General features: G+C 53.8%; 1 long non-coding RNA gene across 1 annotated transcript; it reads left to right on the forward strand.

Moving 5' to 3' along the window:
- The first annotated feature begins 526 nt into the window (after positions 1-526).
- Positions 527-5,921, forward strand: LOC309609532. Its single transcript, XR_014233471.1, has 2 exons — positions 527-635; positions 4,941-5,921. It is a non-coding gene; the product is annotated as an uncharacterized lncRNA (long non-coding RNA).
- The last annotated feature ends 6,808 nt before the right edge of the window (positions 5,922-12,729 follow it).

Here is a 12,729-nt window from a genome sequence, read left to right on the forward strand (position 1 = left end):
CTCATCCCGGGCGGCCTGGTCATTGGCCAACCCCGGACCACGTGGTCCCTCGTACCAATCGATCGAATTTCTAGTGCAATTCTCTGTATGTCCCTTGGCTCTGGGCAGGGAAGCGGGGGCGGGGAGCAGTGGCGCGGGCGCTGGGGAGGGGCTAAGGAGAGGGTCACTTCGTCCCCTCACCCTCCTTCTCTGCCTTGTCCGGGCCCTGAGTGTCGCCCCAGAACGGGTTGAGGGAATGTTGTGGGTTGGGACACACCCGGGAGGGCGCAAACTGGAGGAAGCGAGAGACGTCTCCAGGCACCCAGGGCCCTCTCCTTCCAGTTCCCCGAGCCTGCCCGGTCCCGCTGGCTTCTCCCTCTATAGCGCCCAATCTGCCCCGGGCAGTCCCGGGCTGGCAGCCTGACCCAGTACCCCGGGCGCTTGAGTGTCATGTCCCCGGATCACTGCTTGGGCCCCCACTTTGGGGAAGATGCACGCGAGTACCGCTTCCCCGGAGCTCGCCCTGAATCAGGCGCCTGCGCTCTCAGGGGCGCCCACCCTACCCCAACGGCCGAGTTTGCGCACCTCCTGAGACAGTTTGAGAGAAGGACAAACTTTTGAGTGGATAAAAGTCAAGAGGAACCCGTCTGGAGCAGGTGAGCTGGGTCCGGGAGGGGTGCGCTGTAGCCTGAAAACAATGTCTTTCCCCATCTCTGTCTCTCCTTACTCCATCCCGGCTCCCCTGCTGGCAGATACTAATCCCCACTAATCAGAGGAGTGGGACCAGAGCAGCTTTCCCCCCTCGAGTTTGGGGACTAAGGTGGCAGCCGGCAGAGGGACGAGGAGTGTTGCTTCTGAAACTAGAGAGGATGGGAGAAACTGGGGGCCTAGAGACCCATAGCGTCTGAGGGTGATCACTTCTTTCCCCAAACGCAACTTGCGGGAACTTCAGAAAAGTTTTTTGAAGAGAGACGGAGAAGGGAGCAGGGTTGGGGTTCTGAGGTTTACAGCGAGAGGGAGGGCCCCCTGCTTCTTATACTAAAGGAAGGATGAGTTTGTTTCCCAATCAGGGCTGATCACGGATGTAGAAAAACCCGGGCAGGTCCCGAACCTGCTCATCCAGCCAGCTCTTAGAGACGCTTGGAGATCCCCAAAGGGCTTTCCCAGGAGAACGAGAGACGTACTAGCCGAAAATAGTAGTTTTCGACTCTGCCGCGGTGGGGGCGGGGTATCGCCCCAGAGCCTCAGCCCGGGACTTCCTGGGGTCCCCTGCTGCCCCGGGACCTTTTGCTGATTTTAAGTTAGGAGTGACATGAATTTCTTCTTCTTCTTCTCCTTTTAATTCCAATTTGACTCAGAGACCCATTTCCCTAAGATGGAATCCAGGGAGGGCTCCTCCCCATCTTCCAACTTTCTGCAGCTCGCGCAGTAGGGCCAGGAAAAGAACCCCCTACCCCCTTCCCGGGTCTGGGATTGCCCCCCACCCCGTCCCACGAGAAGTCCCGGGAGGAAGGGATGGAGGAGGCTCTTCAAAAGGGAGTCAAAGAGGGTGGGTTCAGAGGGCGCGACTGAACTTGAGGACCCCGGGTGGAGAGTTGCGGGAGTGGGCAGTCCAAGGCGGGGACGGGGGCTGGCCTGCGGGGTCTGGGAAAGCGGGCGAGGGTCGAGGCCGCGGCAGGTGCACTGGCAGGGCCGAGGGAACTCTGGAGCCCCGGAAAGGGAGGCCCAGCCTGGGCGGAGGGTCTCCGTGGAGCCTGAGGTTTGCAGGTCTGGCCTGAGGAGCCAGGCAGGTGGCGGCTGCAGCATTTGGACCGCTTTCTTGGAAAGGGCCGGCAGGGACTGTGGATCCAGGAGAGAAAATTCCCTTGTCGAGCAAGTAGTGTCTCTGGCCTCTACTTGGCCCACATCTTTTGGTCAAGAGCGGCCAATCCTCCCAGGCCTTTGTTTTCACTGCGCCCGAGGTTTTGCTGCAAGTAATCCAGGGGCTGCCCCGGCACTGCTCCCGAGGGAGCCCTGGAACTAGGCCCGCCTAGCTGAGAGGTCCAGGAGGGCCGCAGGGGGCACCGCCTAGGGACCCGGAGGGCTCCAGGGCGGGGGCCTCGGGAGGGATGTGTCCAGGGGCAGATGCAAAGGCAACTGATACTCAAATATAAGCCCTTTTCTTTCCTCCCATCCCGAGGCCCTGCGCACCTCTCCAGCCCAGAAGAGTTGGATGGAAGGTCTCATCCTGCCCAATCCCAAAATGAACATGGGAGCCGACTGGGGTTTCTTTTGCAGGCTGCCCCCGGCTCTGGGTGCACTAAGAGAAGGTGCCTGCTTCTGGACTTTGCCCCCTCCCTCTTTGATGAATCCAGTCCTTTTTGCCCCTTCCTCCCCAACACCATGCACACACGCACGCACACACAGTCTGTGGAGCTGTCTCTCTTTTACTCTTTTCTTCTCTTCCTCTTTCTCTTTTACTAGGATTGATGGAGTGACAACAGTTTGGCAGGTGTCCCCTAAGCCTGTAGTGAGGAGCTGTGGACTTAGCCCTGACTTCTCAGCTAGCAGGGAACAGCCCCATTCCTGGGCCCTTGAAATTGAACCTCACATTGAGGGAAGTTGAGAAGGAATGGCATGAAGGGTGGCTAGGCTGGCACAGGACGGAAGCCCCACCCTGGGGAGGGGGCACTTTTATGCCTTATGCTTGTTGCAGAGAGAGGATTTAGAAACAATGGAAGATGGAAAGGAGGTCGAGGAAACAGCACAAAGGACTGGAAAAATTGAGAACAACGAAGAGAAAAGACTGGTGAGGGAAGAGAAAATTTGAGAAAGCCCCGATACTGGGGGCAGCGGAAGGAACTCGGGAGGGAGACGAAATGAAGGAATGTTGATAAAGGACAGAATGAAGAAGCAAGATTAGTTTGTTGTATGAGAGAAGAGAAGGAAAGAGAAAGAAAAGAAAGAAAGGAAAAATGAAAGAAAAAGAAAGGAAAAATGAAAGAAAAAATGAAAGAAAGGAAGGAAGGAAAAGAAAAGCAAATGAATGAAAGGAGCTAGAAAGTAAAAGAAAAGGGAAGGAAAAGAAAGAGAAGTTTTAAAAAAAATAAAAGAGAAATGAATGGGAGAAAGAGAGACGGGTAGGAAAGGAGGAAAGCTAGGAAAAAAGGAAAGAAGGAAGAGAGGAGAAAAAAGTGGAGGGAGGGCAGGAAGAAAGCAAACGAAGGAAGGAAAAATGAGAAATATACAGAGAGAAAAAGAGGAAGGAAAGAGAAGAAGGGGGAACTGGGTTAACAGAAAGGGGGTCTAGACGGGAGGAGCAGCGGGAGGAAAGGCGTGGGGAGGAGGGTGAGCGGGGAGAGGCCCAGTGGGGCTGAGGCGGGGGCTCCCAGGTATCCTGGCTGCCGTGACCCTGACCTCCCAGGTTCCAGTGCCCACCCCAGGCGGCTGCAGGCCGGGGTCACAGGAGGGGTGGAGGCGGAGGCCAGCCTCTTGCGACTCACTTCTCTCCAAAGTAGCTGACAGAGCTGGAGGAGTTCATAGTGCAGCCGCACCTGCCTGGGGCTGGCCCTTAGGCTCTGCAGGTCAATATCTGGCTCCCAAAGCAGTGCTGGAAGCAGAAGAAGCGGTTTAGAGAGGGGTGAATCGCGGACCCACCCTGGCTCTGTCTCCTGACCTGCCTCCTCTGTCTGCAGACTGGGCCACTTTGTTCTGCCATGCTCTGGCTCTGTGACCTTGGGCCTCAGTTTGTTCTCTATGTCAAATGAACCCTTTGCACTGGAGGGTTCTTCTGTCACTTTGGTTAGCCTGCCCGTATGTGTGCAGGTGAGAGAGGGGTGATGATAAGGCCCGGTCCGTTCTGGGAAGGACATCTTCATTTTCTTCCTTGGTGAGAAGAAAAATCTTCCTCCTTTGCCATACTTATCTCCATCCCTGCCCCAGAAAGCTACCTTCCAGGGCAAGGGATCTCTCCATGCCAGAAGGGGTTGGATTAATCTATAAAGAGCTTGGTGTGAGGTTTATAGATGCTGGAGGAGCCGAAGAAAGCATCTCACGCTGGAAAGAGAACAAGGACATGCCTTCCTAGGGCAAGCGGACTTTCGGTCTGCAGTGTATTTCACGGAACTCACACACACAGAGAGATTAATTGGCAAAATGGCTTTAGATTCAGCCTGTAGAGGAGGTTGACTTGGGGCGGTTGTGTGTCTGCAGCCTCTTGGCCCTGTGGTCCCGCACCCTGTCCGTGTGCTCCAGTGGCAACCACCCAGTTAAAGCCAATTAGATAACTCCTTTGTTTCCCCAAAGTGGGATGGGGCAGGTCACTGAGGTCAGCACATCTTCCAAGGGCAGCATAAACCTTGAGGATGCAACCCTCAAACCACCGGCCAATTTTATCATGGCTCTGTTAGCTTTCCTCCCCTTTCTCAAGCTCCTTTCCTTCTTTTATCTCCCTCCACACACCCCCACCCACTTGCTCCCTTCCTTCCTTCTTCCTGTTTTTCCTTTTCTTTCTCTCTCCCTTTTCATCTAGTCCAGGCTGGGGCTCTTGTACTGTCTTCGTACTCAGAGGCTTTGCTCTGAGACCTTCAGACAAGCTAACATGTGCCCTAACCTCAGGAGTTCATTACCTGGATGCAAATATTAGGAACGGAAGATGAGAGGCAAAATGGGGAGTAAGCTTTGCTAATCAAGTGCGGGATGAAGCAACACATTTTCTGTATCAATCATGATTATCGCCATCACGTTCCCGTGGCTTACCCCAGAAAATCCTTCCCCACCTCACCCATCTGCAGGCCACAGTCGGCCTGCCCCTGCCCATAGGGGTGGAGTTGCTGGTGCCCCCAAGGCTGTTGCCCTCCCGGGGTGAGTGAGGGCCTGCAGGAGCTCACCTTGGTGCAGGTGGGATGAGGTCAGTGAAACCAGGTCAGAGCCTCAAACTATTAAATAAGCAAAGCCTGTTTCCTTATTCCCATTGCATTTAGGGGTCCTCTTTCCCTTGAATGGAGAAGCTGGTCGATTCTGGCTCTTGGCCGTTTCTCCAAGGAATGCCCCTGATTAGCTGGGCCTGCCGCCGCCATCCACATTTGCTCAGCAAAGAAGGGAGGCCTCTTATTCCAGGCCTTGGTGGAGGGGTTCCAGACTGTCTGCCCGGAGCAGCCTCCTTGCCCCCAGCCTGGCCCCGCTGGGAAGGAGGGAACCCAATTCACTTCGCAGGATCCGGAATCTTGAATCACCAGGGGCAGAGCCAACAGCTGCGACTGCATCCTCGAGTCTGAGCCTGACGCTGGAAGCAGCTTCTGTCTTTGGGTTCTCCTTGCTGCCTCGGTCTCTGCTCTGTTCGGCTTGCTATTGTGTTTTTCTCTCTCATTTAGGGGTTTTGGGGGACAGGGAAAGGAAATGTTTCTCCTCGGGCCCCTAATCCTTCCCCACGCCCCTGCCAAACCTTAAAGCTGCTGATGGTAATGAGCTGCAGCTTCTGGCCCTGCTCACAAGCTACTCAAAGCAAATTCAAATTCTCTTCTGGGCAGGAGGGAAGACAGATACTCCTTCCTCAGTCCTCCCTTGCTCATTGATCCATTTTAAGGGCATTTGGGGGTCAAAATTGAGACCGGATCGCTTCTGTTGGTATAAAATTAGCATTTTTTAATCACGCCAAAGGCCCAAATTTCTCAAATCAAGGAATAGGAGGGCTTCACCCAGACCCACACCTCTTCTCTGGCCTTCTCTGATGATAAAGGTTTGTTGAGGCGGAGGAAGAGACGGGAAATGAGTAGTTTGTTCTATCAAGAAATCAATCAGTAGCTGCAGCTGTTCATGCCACTGATATTTATTTAGCACCTACTATGTGCAAAGCATTGTCCCTACCTCTGTTTGTCATGACGGTCAGTAATGAGATTCTTGCCACTGTGAGGCTTTAATGCATGTGGACAAATACATAAATAAATGAACTGATGGAAAAGAAAGTTTGGATTTTGATTGCCGCCTTCCATGTGCCCGGTCTCCGAGCCCGTGTTTTCCCAACTCCAGCTACCCAGACCCAGCCGGTTGGAAAATAGGACAGCCCCAGGGCTCATTTGTTTCCCCCACTGGAAAACTATTAGAAAGGGAGCAAGAGTTGTGCAGTGGGAACGGCAGAGACGAGAGCCCTGAAATAAAGGGGTTGGGATGGTGGGCAGAGGGGTCCCCCAGAGGTATCTTCCCATCTTTGAGGTGTGCATTATCGGTGAGGGGGGCTATGTTTCTCTGGGTGTCTGAGCAGGTCTGCAGGTTTGCCTTGGTGTAATCACAGGCCTGAAGGTGACAGCAGGGTGTGCATGTGCAAGTGAGCTGAGGCGGGGCTGGACAAGTGTTTCAGCACCAGGCTTGTGTGCACTGGGCCCAGACGCCTGCACTGGAGCAGGTGCATGGGCGGGGGAGGTGCATAGATCTGAACATATCTCCGCATACATGACCCTCTGTGTATTCGAGAGCGTGTGTACCCGCTGAATTATTATAAAATTACACTGACCCTTACAGCAAATCCATACCGGCCTGGCCTTTCTCCCCTGACCTCTCGACCTCTGGGGTGCCTGAGGAAAGAGCTGACCGGGTCACCGCCTCCCCCTAGTCAATGAGTCTCTCTCCATTAGCATGAAACATGAATCTACTGGCAGCTTGACAAATTATAACTAGCAGCCAGAGTTTTGCCAACTGGCTGGCTTGGGCGCTGTCTATTTATCACTGAAAATGGTAAATCATAAGAATCCAGATGACTTAATTATTCAAATCCACCCAGACCCAGAGAAGCTGCAGTCCCGTCAATCTCAGCCCTGGGCTCAGGGAGAGGGCAGGGGGAGAAGGCTGATTGCTTGGGAGCTGGGAGACTCGGGTTCCAGCTCCTCTGCCCTGCCCGGCAAGTGGGGGCTTTCTCTGCCACCCATTCCCCTCCCTGCCTTCCTGCTCACCTTCCCGGGGCAGAAGCCTGACCGATTGTTTTGGCTGCTGACCGTCCCGAGGCTCTCCCCTCCCCGCCTCCCGCTGCCTGGTCCCCAGGCTCCTGCAGTGTTTCTCTGCCTCTCTTTGTGTGGGTCTGTTAGCTTGCTCTCTCTGTTTCAGTGCCTTCATTTTTATTTCTTCTCTTTCTCCTATCCTCTTCACCATTTCTTTCCCTCCCTGCTCCCTACGGATGAACGCTGACCCACAGGCTCACACACACACACGACCTCTCTGATGGAGGTTTGCCTGTACCCCCGGCTCCTTTGTTCTCCGTGGCCCGGAAGTGCCCAGCTCAGGATCTCCACGCACACATACTGCACCCTCCTTAACCCAGCGCCCTGAGTCGTGGAAGGTCTGAACCCTCTCGACCTGGGAGCCACATGGAAGCACAAATGTCAATGGATGATCTGGGCTCATTCTGCCTTTCACCCACCACGGCATGTACACAACTTTCCTGTCCCTTTCTTCTGTGGAGTTCTGCACGGCTTGGGCAGTCAGAGATGTGCCCCAGCAGGAGGCAGGCCTGTGTCCCAACAAGGCCCACCTCGGGCTGTCCCCTTGCTCCCAGCGTGGAACCACCACAAGCCCTAAGGGAGGGATCCCTCAATGTGAGTTTTCCCCGAAGGAGGAAATCTGTTTACGGAACAAATTCTAGACCCAGAGGTCTGCACGCGGAGCTTCTGGGGGCTCTTTGATCTCTGGGTCTTTTTATCTTTGTGTCCCTTACAACCCAGTATAAATATGCACCCTATTTCTTCCAGTCCTGGGCCCCAAGGGAAGTCTATGTTCTCCCGGCCAGTGAGGGGTGGCGCTGGGTGGGTCCAACGTGCCCTAACGCTGGGGTTCGCTCACGCGAGAGGAGGTGGTGGATGGCGGGGTCACCGGAGCTCCCCTCTTTGAATGGTGTCCTGGCTTGTTCTTCTGGGGGGCTTGTTCCACCCACGAGGACCCCAGAGCCCTGTCCCCAGAGGCCCCTCGGAGCACACTCCTGTGTCTGCAGACGCTTGTCAGTTTGGCTCTGAGTGGCTAGGTCAGTGCGTGTGACTGCACACTTTCGGGAGTCCTTGTGCCAGAACAACAAGTGACAATGTCCCCACCAACAGGGCACCTGAGGAAACAGTCCTCTCACTCCCCGCAATTCCATTTCAAGGCCTCTGAGCAACGTTGCTGTCAATAGAAATTGGCCTTGCCCTATCACAGAGCTCTGAAGAAGGAGCTGCTTGTTTCTGCTACTGAAAATGAGTAAGTTCTTCCTTGAGTCTAGCCTTCTTTTCCTTCTGGGTTGGAGGATGGAGATGATCAGGAATCTTGGGAGGGGACTCCCCACCCTCCAAGAGAACATTCATGACCTACAGGGGACCCTTCTACACTCGGGCTCATCACCACTGCTAAAACACCACATTGTCCTCCTTCCTTCCTCCCCACCTTTCAGATCCAGGTTGTTATTTGACCACAAGGGCAGTGTCCACGGGTGAGGCAGGAGGGGAGAGGATCAAGATTCAAAAGCAGGCCAGCAGCTGGGCGGCAGGGAAATCAATAAGGGCGATAGATTAGAGACAGGTTTCTCTCACTTTTTTTTCAGGCTGGCTCAGTGTCCCTGCCCCAGCTCCTAAAAGCAGGTGGAGGACAGAGCCAAGCCCTGGCCTCTCTCTGCCCTTCTAACTCAAACAGGTTCCTAATCCCTGGGTAGAGGGTAAACAGCCTCTGAGCACGGCCAGGATTAACCGCAGAAATGCTGCTAAGGTATTTTGGGCACAGTTCCCTACCCCCGCTCCCACCCATGTTACTAATTAGCCCAACAGCTTGGGGGAGTAGCTAGGAATGCCTTTGTGCAGCCCCGCAAGCCCAGGGCTGAGCTCTGGACAGTATCTCTGGTGCTGGACCAGCTGAGGGGGGCAGAGGGATTCCCACCCCCTCCCCACTCACTGACTCCCAGATCAGCGCAGGGCAGACAGCGGATTTTTCCTCTGCACCCTCCCCGAATCCCCCGGCTTCCCCTTGGCTGTTCACAGCTGGGAGGCAGGTGGGGGATAAGAAGGAGAGTGGAATCGGCTCCGGAAATCAAACGACCCAATAAAAAATTAATTGTCTAATTAAAACCATGAGGAAGCCCCTTGCCAGAGTCTGCCTCTGAGTCGTCAGGGCTGTAACGGGTGGGAAATGAGTCTCAGCCCCTAATAAATTCCGGATTTGCAGCTTGGTCTGTCAGCGAAGGAGTAGGAGAGCTGAGCATTCCGCCGTGCTAGGGCCTCCTGGAGGTCATGCCATCCCTCCCTGCGCCCCCAGCCCCAGTGATCACACCCACACCACCACACACACCCAGCTCGAGCCCGGAGACAGGAGCCTCTCCCAAAGGACAGAGAGGCCACCGCCCAAGGCGGGCGAGTATTCCCGAGACTGACCCTCAGGCTCCCCAGTCCAGGGGTCACCCCCTCCTTCCAGGTCTTTCCTCAGGAAAGCAAACGTCCTGGAAACTTCTCCAACCGCAGAGTTCTTCATTTAGGTTAACCGATCGTTGTTAGAAACAGGTTGCTGTGTGGGTGCGTTTTGACCTCATCCCCTCCACTTCTGTGAAAAATACATTTTTACGTAATTCATGAACCAACACTCTCTTAAACTTGTGCTGATTTTTGCACGAATGACAGGGAACCATGCTAAGAAATGAATTCCTCTCGCCTAAAAAAGGGCTCTGCCCAGTTGGCCAAGTCCCCTGGAAGAATGAACACAGAGCTAGTCCAGAAAGGAGTGCGGAGTTAGGCAACTCTCGAGGGTAGATGGCGATCCGAACCTTTGCCCTGGATAATTGTACCAATTCTTCACTTGGGTCAGCCCCGCCTCTATTCCCTGCATCCCTCAGCAAAAGCAAGGGCACTGTCGTCAGAGGCATTAAGTCATGATAGCAGAAGGAGGGGGAAGCAGTTAGCACACAGCCTTCAACATCCTAATACATTCTTTTATTATACAGAATACAGTATGGGATGTATATCTGTGATTAGCTTCTTTAAACAAACACGGAAGAACAAACAAGGGCTGTCCTTCGGAACAGTCACCTTAGGAGGAAATACGCTTATCCCATCTGTACCTCTCTTGATTAAACCATTTCTGCAAAGACTCCTTTAAAGTGGACTTTCTAGCCATTTTACAAAATACTCAAGACAACCAAGATTAGCTACGAATCGTTTTTTGACTGATTCCAGAGAAGCAAATGATAAAGATCTGTCACCAATAAGGACATTTAAAGACTGAGTCACATACCCTGAAGACAATTCCCAAAGAAGAGTTACAGAACTTGTGTCATTGTGGCCTTGTTGGAAGAAGGGGGTCGCCCCAACGTGACTACTTGGAGGCGGCGGTGTTTTCAGTTGCATTTCTCTCTGGCCACATCTGGAGTGTATTATTTATCATTCCTGATGATCATTCTTTTGTTCATCTGGTTGTCATTTTTCATCCTAAACAGTGAACTAAGAAGGAGAAAAAGGGAAGGAAACAAATTCCTGACCCCCATCTGGGTCAGGATCTCATTTCAGATTTCAGCAAATTCCCATGCACAAGTGTCACCAGGGTGACTAGGCCTTTCTGCTTCCAAGAACCCCGAACCTAGAGACTGGAATGTCAGCACTGATTCTGGTTCACCTCATGATAACTGCAGACCTACTAAGTGCCACTGGGTCTTTACACGTGAGTTATTCTTTTCAATCTGGGGATTAAAGACAGTTTTCCTTCCCCGATGGATGGAATTTGTCATTTCTTTTCCCTGCTACTTAGTCTCAGACTGCACCCTGCTTTGTGGACCCGTTGTGTGGGAGACACTCTGGTTTCCTGGTGCCCACGTCTCATGAGGACATGACTTTGGAGACTATTTTGTCCATCTCTCTGTCCCCGGGCAAAGCCTCATGAATATTCCTGGTACTCAGGTTAACCAGCTTGGACTGGTAAACAGAACCCTGACCCAAAAAGGGCATGATGGTGGCCCACCATCACCACACGACCTTGGGCGGGGGGGGGGGGGCGGAAATGCGGCGACCATGCACATCAAATTCTATGTGAATGGCACCACCTAGAGTTGTGCTCCAGGAGTGCAGTGAGTGGTTGGTCCCTGGAGCTGAGCAGTGCTGCCACCCTGCAGCCCAGAGATGCTGGCAATTCGGTCAGCTTCGCACTGCATTCACAGATGAGAAACCTAAGTTCTGACAACTAAAGTGTCAACACCTCAGCCCCCCGAAAAAGGGCTCAAAGTGGAGATCCCCTCCCCTCACTGATGTCTGGGAGATCTAGGCTCAGGCGACAGCTCACCAATCTTCTCTCCATCAACTTCAAAGGCAGCTCCAGCCCCAGGGAGGATTGTGAGGGTACGGAGCAAAGCTGATCCAACCCAAGCTCGGTGTCAGGTGATGTTGCTGGAGCACAGGTCAGCCTGGGCCTAGAAATGGCAGGGGGATGTAGGATCCCTCCTGGCCTAGAGTTTGGGGAGGGATGGGAGCGGGTTGTGGAGCGGTGGTCACAGTCCTCACGGTGTAGAGTGAATGTTTACAATTGCCAAAGCCCCTCCCTCCTGGGCCCTCACCTGCAGGCAGAGCTGCTCTAGCCTCCTCACCCACTGCCAAGTCTATCCCACCTGGATATCCTCGTGCATCCTCTGCCAGCCCTGCCCTTCTCTCCTTCCAACCTCTTTCATACATTCCTTGCCCAAAGAGTTTTTCTGAATAAAGCCCACTGACCTTGGTCATTTTCACAACATCCCCGCTCAAGCATTCTCTCGACCTGCAGGGTCATTCAGACTCTGCATCCTCACCTCACTGGGACCGGGCTCCTTCGTGTGTATGTGTGTCCAATTCACCCCGTTACGCCAAGACATCCCGACTCAGCAGCTCCCGACGCTCAGCCATCAGAGCCCTGGACGAGCCACCACATCAAAAGCTTAGACACTAGGACTTGGAGGAGTCAGCTAGTCAACAGCCAGCCTGTCCTGAGGAGACTCCACGCTGGGCTCTGCGGGCCGCATGAAGAGTAGGACTAAAAGAGTCTGGTCCCAAAGAGCATCGGGTCTCATGCGACCAAAAAAGACACATCCATCCCGGATTAATAAATAACAATAATAACCATGAAGGTGTAGTGAGACTTTGTTTGTTTGCTTTCGTTTGTTTGTTTGTTTGTTTTGGCCGCGGCGCATGGGGGATGTGAGTTCCCCGACCAGGGATCGAACCTGTTCCCCCTGAAGAGGAGGCACTGAAATTGCGAAGTCTTAACCACTGGACCAGCAGGGAAATCCTGGGTGAATCTTGTGGACAGTACATTTCAGAGGTGGGAGAGAGTGCTGTCAACTAGGGTCCCCCCAGAAGACTCCCAGAGGATGTCAGATAGGAGCTGCCCTTGTAGCCCCTCAGAGGCCTCGAGGCTGCAGAGGAATCATCGCGTGGGTTGTTTTGTTTCCCAGAACGCTGGCGGCGGGAGAACGCGCTCCCGCTGGGAGCTGGAGCAGGGCTGCATCACTGAGCAGCTACTCTCTGCCAGGCACTGGGAACCCAGTTAAGAGTGAGGGAGGCCATGCCTTCAAAGCTGACGGTCTAGATGGGAAAAGAAACCGTACGCAGATCTTTATAAGGCAGTGAAGGAAGGACCTACACCGGTGATACACCTCCCAGGCAACGTGGGGTACCACGCCCACACATAAACCTCTCAGGGGAAAGGGGAGAGGAAGGGGGCAGGGAAGGCATCCTGAAAGGGAGGCTAATGTAAACTCTAAGCGAGTGGTACCCTTCTTCTCCCCACACCCTTCCCAACTGAAGGTCACCTTTC

This window comes from Balaenoptera borealis, assembly GCF_965194805.1.
Source record: "Balaenoptera borealis genome assembly, chromosome: 13".
In the NCBI taxonomy this organism is placed as follows: Eukaryota; Metazoa; Chordata; class Mammalia; order Artiodactyla; family Balaenopteridae; genus Balaenoptera; species Balaenoptera borealis.